Below are 7040 nucleotides of genomic sequence, written 5' to 3'. Positions count from 1 at the left end.
AGCCAAACAACGAGTGTGAAAACACTCTTATGCGCATGTTTGGCGTCACGTAGCACGTGAACTTATTATGAGCGGGCCGCTGATTAATTGTCCCTCTTATACAGCCTAAACACACCAAGTCTGCCAGTACGAGACCCTCGTTCAATGAAATAAGGAAAAGAAGTGTATACCTAAGGGCTCGTTTTTCCGTGTTTTAACACAATATTAATGAGATATAACAGACAGTAATGCCAAGGAATGTACAGGGGAAGTTATTAATACCAATGGAATGTAAGTAAGAAGAAAGAAAAGTGGATGAAAAAATTACCAACTGTGACCAGGAATCGAACCTACGACCTTCGAATTACGCGTTCGATGCTCTAACCACTGAGCTATCACAGCGGCCCTCCCTCCATCCACTTTTTTGGGTTTATCTGTGGATGGAGGGAGGGCCGCTGTGATAGCTCAGTGGTTAGAGCATCGAACGCGTAATTCGAAGGTCGTAGGTTCGATTCCTGCTCACAGTTGGTAATTTTTTCATCCACTTTTCTTTCTTCTTATTTACATTCCATTGGTTTTATTAACTTCCCCTGTACATTCCTTGGCATTACTGTCTGTTATATCTCATTAATATTGTGTTAAAACACGGAAAAACGAGCCCTTAGGTATACACTTCTTTCCCTTATTTCATTGAACGAGGGTCTCGTACTGGCAGACTTGGTGTGTTTAGGTTGTATAAGAGGGACAATTAATCAGCTGCCCGCTCATAATAAGTTCACGTGCTACGTGACGCCAAACATGCGCATAAGAGTGTTTTCACACTCGTTGTTTGGCTTATAGATGGCGCTGCTTGTCGCTCCTACTTCTAAATTCACAGATAAACCCAAAAAAGTGGATGGAGGGAGGGCCGCTGTGATAGCTCAGTGGTTAGACCATCGAACGCGTAATTCGAAGGTCGTAGGTTCGATTCCTGCTCACAGTTGGTAATTTTTTCATCCACTTTTCTTTCTTCTTATTTACATTCCATTGGTTTTAATAACTTCCCCTGTACATTCCTTGGCATTACTGTCTGTTATATCTCATATATATATGTATATATATATATATATATATATATATATATATATATAGTCACGTTACAACGTGACTGTAACCTGCTGATAAGGGCACACAAGGACGTCAAACTGATTCGAACAACGGCAGTACGACTATTGTTTTTCTCTGCACGCGCATCTTTGTCCTCTTCTGAACAGCGGCACATACAAGCATGCTAGCATCTGTGGAAATAATAGTTTCAGAACTTGTACTAGTGGCATTACCCCCCTTCCCAAAGGACATCGTCCCGATGTCATAACATTATTGCCAGATGAAAACACACACAATAAGCAGTACACAAGGGGGTGTTCACAATCACTGTAAGTCTACTCAAGGGAGTGTGACGAATAGTCAGCGTTGGTAAAATGGTTTCATCCTCGAAACATGGACGACGTGTGGCTGTTGTAAACGGCGGGATTGACGAGCCATGTCCTCGTCAAGTACCTCGTAGTTCACTTCGCTGAGACGACGGAGAACTCTATAGGGACCAAAATAGCGGCGTAACAACTTTTCCGACCGGCCCCGTTGTCGATTGGGAGTCCACAGCCATACTCGTTCTCCGGGTTGGTAAGAGACATCGCGACGACGAGCGTTGTACCGCAGCGAGTCGATGCATTGTTGCTTATGGATTCGTTCGACTGCAAGCTTACGAGCCGCGTCTGCCAGTCTGATAAATTCGTTCGTCTTGACACTAATCTGGTGTCTGTCTGGTAGAAGCATGGCATCCAGCATTGTAGTGACCTCCCTGCCATGAAGCAACCGGAATGGTGTGAATCCAGTTGTTTCTTGCACAGCGGTGTTGTAAGCGAACGTGACATAAGGGAGGATGTCATCCCAGTTTTTGTGGTCTTGGTCAACGTACATGGATAGCATGTCGGCGATCGTCTTGTTTAGTCGCTCTGTAAGGCCGTTGCTTTGTGGGTGGTATGCAGTAGTTTTTCGATGTACTGTGCCGCTAAGCTGCATGACGTCTTGTATCAACCGGGCGGTAAAAGCTGTGCCACGATCAGTTATGACAACTGCTGGTGCTCCATGTCGGAGGACGATGTTTTTCATAAAAAAGTGGGCAGTCTCAATGGCGGCGCCACGTTGTAATGCCTTCGTTTCGCAGTAGCGCGTCATGTAATCAGTAGCGACTACAATCCAGCGGCTGCCGTCACGAGACTTGGGAAAAGGTCCGAGTAGATCCATGCCTATTTGTTGGAACGGTTGTGTCGGAGGAGCGATGGGCTTCAAAAAGCCGGCTGGGCGCTGATGTGGTGCTTTACGGCGCTGGCACTCGTGACACGTCTTCACGTAATGCTTCACGTCTCGACTGAGCTTAGGCCAGTAGTAGTGTTGGCGAATCCGGGCCAAGGTACGTGTGTATCCCAAGTGGCCTGAGGAAGGCTCATCGTGACAGGCGAACAAGACATCGGCTCGTAAAGCTGGCGGGACAACGAGCAGGTACTCAGTCGCGTAAGGGTCGAAGTTTCTTTTATAGAGGATATTTCTGAGGACGCAGAACGATGATGACGAGCGGGCGAATGCTGGTGGTGGATGCGGCGTACGGCCTTCGAGATATTCGATGAATTGTCGAAGCTCGGAATCGTTCTTCTGCTGTTCGGCCAAGTCGGATACACTAACGGCGCAGAGAAAACGGCCGTCGAGATCGTGATCACCTGACACTGTCTTAAGAGGAGCTCGGGAAAGGCAGTCCGCGTCAGTATGCTTCCGGCCAGACTTGTACACGACTGTCAAATCGAACTCCTGAAGGCGTAAGCTCCACCTGGCCAGACGTCCGGAAGGGTCTTTAAGGTTCGCCAACCAGCAGAGCGCATGATGATCGGTAACAACTCTGAACGGGCGACCATACAGGTACGGTCTGAATTCAGCTATTGCCCAGACAACAGCTAGGCACTCCTTTTCAGTTGTTGTGTAATTTGCCTCCGCAGATGATAAAATCCGACTCGCATAAGCAATAGGGCGTTCGACACCGCCTTGCCACTGGACAAGGACTGCACCAAGGCCGATGTTACTGGCGTCTGTGTGTAGTTCAGTGTCGGCATATTCGTCGTAGTGTCCGAGTAAGGGCTCAGATTGGAAACGCTGCTGGAGCTCGGAGAAAGCGCGTGTTTGCTCAAGGCCCCACACGAAGGGAACGTCGTCTTTTGTCAGACGAGTGAGGGGTTCGGCAATGTTTGCGAAATTTTGCACAAAGCGTCTGTAGTATGCGCAGAGGCCTAAAAATCGACGCACATCACGTTTGTTGGTAGGTGGTGGAAAATCTGCGACAGCCAATGTTTTGTCTGGGTCCGGCCGAATACCATCAGGGCTAACAAGGTGACCGAGGAACTTTAATTCGTTGTAACCAAAATGACATTTTTCGGGTTTCAGTGATAGGCCTGCCGTGCGAATTGCAGCAAACACAGATCTAAGTCGCTGCAAATGCTGCTCAAACGTTTGGGAGAAGACAACGACGTCGTCTAAGTAAACAAGGCATGCTTCCCACTTGAGACTGGAGAGCACTGTATCCATCATCCTCTGGAATGTCGCAGGGGCAGAACACAGACCGAAGGGCAGCACCTTGAATTCGTACAGACCATCAGGCGTTATGAATGCTGTTTTCTCTCGGTCGCGTTCATCAACTTCGATCTGCCAGTAGCCACTGCGTAAATCCATAGAGGAGAAGTATCGGGCGTGTCGGAGGCGGTCTAGTGAGTCGTCGATGCGCGGAAGCGGATAAACGTCTTTCTTTGTGACTTTGTTGAGTTTGCGGTAATCGACGCAAAATCGGAAAGTGCCGTCCTTCTTTTTTACCAGTACGACGGGGGACGACCATGGACTGTTCGAGGGTTGGATTACGCCATCTTCGAGCATCTGCTTCAGTTGAGAACGTATAGCCTCTTGTTCCTTTTGTGATACTCGGTAGGCGTGTTGACGTATGGGTCGCTCAGAATGGTCAGTGACAATGCGGTGCTTTACGGTTGGCGTTTGTTTTATCTTGGATGTAGACGCGAAACAGTCGCTAAACATGCGGAGGATACAGCGGATTTGCTCTTTCTGTGCACATGACAGCCTCGGATTGACATCGACTGCATCGGTTACCGCGGTGTCACTGTCAATGGCTGCAGAAATTGGGGCTATCGTCGTACACGCTTCATCGTCAATGGATTCGAAATGAGCGATAGTTGTTCGCTTGGCCAAATGTTGGTATGATCCACTAAAATTGGTGACCAACAACTCAGTCATCCCACGTTTAAATTGAATTATGCCGTGGGCAACACAGATTTGCTGAGACAAGAGCACCGAAAGGTTGGCTTCAGCGATACCACTAATGTCATGGTCTAGGTCGCCTTGTACTGTAACGAACATACTGGTGCGTGGCGGAAGTGTGACGGTGTCGTCGACAATGCGAAGCGCAGTCTTCTGCGGATTAGTATCTCTAGGCTTCGGGCCATAGTCGTCAGCAAACGTTATGAGGCAGTCTCGAAGATTTATAACAGCGCCGTGCTCAAGAAGGAAACCCATGCCAAGGATAACTTTCCGGGAGCATTCTGGAAGCACAACGAAAGTAACAACGAACGTCGACTCACAGATTTGCAGCCTTGCGGTGCATCTCCCGATTGGTGTCAAGAGATGATCACCGGCTGTCCGAAGGTTTGGTCCATGCCCCCAAAGAGTCGTGACTTTCCCGAGTTCAGCCACAAGTTCAGCGCTGATAACTGAGTAGTCGGCGCCGGTGTCGACTAGAGCAGTCACTGGATGGTTGTCGACATGAACGGCAATGTCAGCAGAAACGGGTTCGTCAGCGATGTGAGGTATCGGCTGAAAGGAATCGTCGAAGGTCGGTGGAAGGGTCGGAGGAGGCTGTTTTGACGATAGCTTAACAGCGGTCCCACCCCCGGAGGCCGCTGATTCTAGTTTCCCCGGCGTGGACTTGGGGACCTAGCGGATCGTCCCGCAACAACATCGGCAAAAGTGGAGTATTGATTCGCGGACGTAGAGCGTCGAGGAGACGGAGAGCGTGATTGGCGTCGCTGAAGATTCGGAGACGGTAGACTTGCCAAGTATTCTGCGATGGCGCGGGGTCGTTCGCCGTCCCTGGGCGGACGAGCGTCTGGCCGAAATCCAGGTAGGCCTATCTGTCTGTACGAGCACTCCCGGTACAGGTGACCTGGCTCACCACAGTGGTAGCATAGTGGCCGATTGTCGGAAGCGCGCCACACGCTAGATTTACGCAAATTGGGTCGCGGATTCTCATAGTGTGGTGGGCCCGAGAAGTACTGCGGCATCTGCAGTCGTTGGTTTTCATAGCGTGGCCCGCCAGAGAAGTGCTGTGGCGTCTGCAGGCTAGTCGGTCGGGGGAAATAGCTGGCTGCCGGTGCAGGAGTACGTACAGCTTCCGCATACGTTAGCAGAGGAGCTTCGGTTGGAGGTGGCGCTAATGGTCGTACCAGCTACCGCACCTCTTCACGGGCGACGTCTGTCAGAGCAGCCACTTGAGGCTGTGAAGGCACTGCGTGAAGCTTTTGCAGCTCGTCGCGTACAATGCTACGGACTAGCTCAGCAAGGTCTCTCACGCTCGTGACATCGGGTGTTACCAAGGCTGCTGACAGACATGCAAGGTTGTCGGACCGCTCATACTGCGAAGATCGCTGTCTCAGCATTCGCTCCATTGTCGTCGCTTCACGGAGGAATTCTGCCACGGTAGCTGGTGGGTTTCGTACAAGTCCTGCAAACAGCTGCTCCTTGACACCCCGCATCAGAATGCGCACCTTTTTGTCTTCCGTCATTGCAGAATCCGCTCGACGGAACAGACGAGACATCTCCTCAACAAACATGGCCACGCTTTCATTGGGTCGTTGATTGCGAGAATTGAGGAGACGTTCGGCTTGTTCTTTCCGGTCAGCGCTACCATACGTGTTCCGCAGCTGAGTGCAAAACACCGGCCAGGTTGTCAGGGCGGCCTCGTGATTCTCGAACCAAATACGCGCCGAATCCTCCAGGTAGAAATAGACATACCGCAGTTTCCGGTGCTCGTCCCACTCGTTGGCGACGGCGACTCGATCGTATTGGTCCAGCCAGTCTTCAACGTCTTCGTGGGGCTCCCCATGGAAGGGCTTTGGCGTTCGGGAGGCTGGTAGCCATGGTGCTGGCGGAGTCGCGGACGGTTCAGTCTGGCTTGCAGTTGTCGCATATGACATGGTTCTGGAGCGTTCCGGAAGAGGGCTGAACTGGGGTGGTAGGCCTAGTTGCCGCCGACTGCGTCGAAGGTTGGCTGTTTCTACTAAGGTGTCAATGTTGGGACCGAGATCTTCCTCGTGGTAACAGTGCATAGACTATTACCCAGCAGCTCCACCAGTGTCGCGTTACAACGTGACTGTAACCTGCTGATAAGGGCACACAAGGACGTCAAACTGATTCGAACAACGGCAGTACGACTATTGTTTTTCTCTGCACGCGCATCTTTGTCCTCTCCTGAACAGCGGCACATACAAGCATGCTAGCATCTGTGGAAATAATAGTTACAGAACTTGTACTAGTGGCAATATATATATATATATATATATATATATATATATATATATATATATATATATATATATATATATATATATATATATATATATATATATATATATATATATATATATATATATATTGTAGTGAAGAAGAGGAGCTTCAGCGGCATTTCTCGGCGCATCAGGGGCATCGCCATCAGCATAAGCTCGTGCTTGCTGCGCTTGGCCGGACGCTGCTGACTGTTTCGCTTTCTGCGTTCTGCGCTGCAAATAAACCCCGTTACAAGTGGTGGATTCTGCTGGGTTTCGATCACCCTGGAGCTTCGGAATCGCATTTTACCATCCATTATGCCTACCGACGCAAGCGCCACTCCAACTCCTCCACCGGCACCGCCTACTGTTCTCTGCGCTGGTTCTCTGCGTCTGCGAGATCCCCCTGTCTTCTCAGGCACAGAAGACAAG

At 49.9% G+C, this 7040-nt stretch overlaps 1 non-coding gene across 1 annotated transcript; it reads left to right on the top strand.

The window, feature by feature from the left end:
• Positions 1-433: 433 nt before the first annotated feature.
• TRNAT-CGU (transfer RNA threonine (anticodon CGU)) lies at positions 434-506 on the top strand. Its single transcript has one exon. It is a non-coding gene; the product is annotated as a tRNA-Thr (tRNA).
• Positions 507-7040: the final 6534 nt, after the last annotated feature.

The sequence above is a fragment of the Rhipicephalus microplus genome, chromosome 2 (assembly GCF_043290135.1).
Source record: "Rhipicephalus microplus isolate Deutch F79 chromosome 2, USDA_Rmic, whole genome shotgun sequence".
NCBI lineage: Eukaryota > Metazoa > Arthropoda > Arachnida > Ixodida > Ixodidae > Rhipicephalus > Rhipicephalus microplus.
The sequence above is the reverse complement of the archived record's forward strand: the minus strand, read 5'-3'. Positions and strand labels throughout refer to the sequence as shown.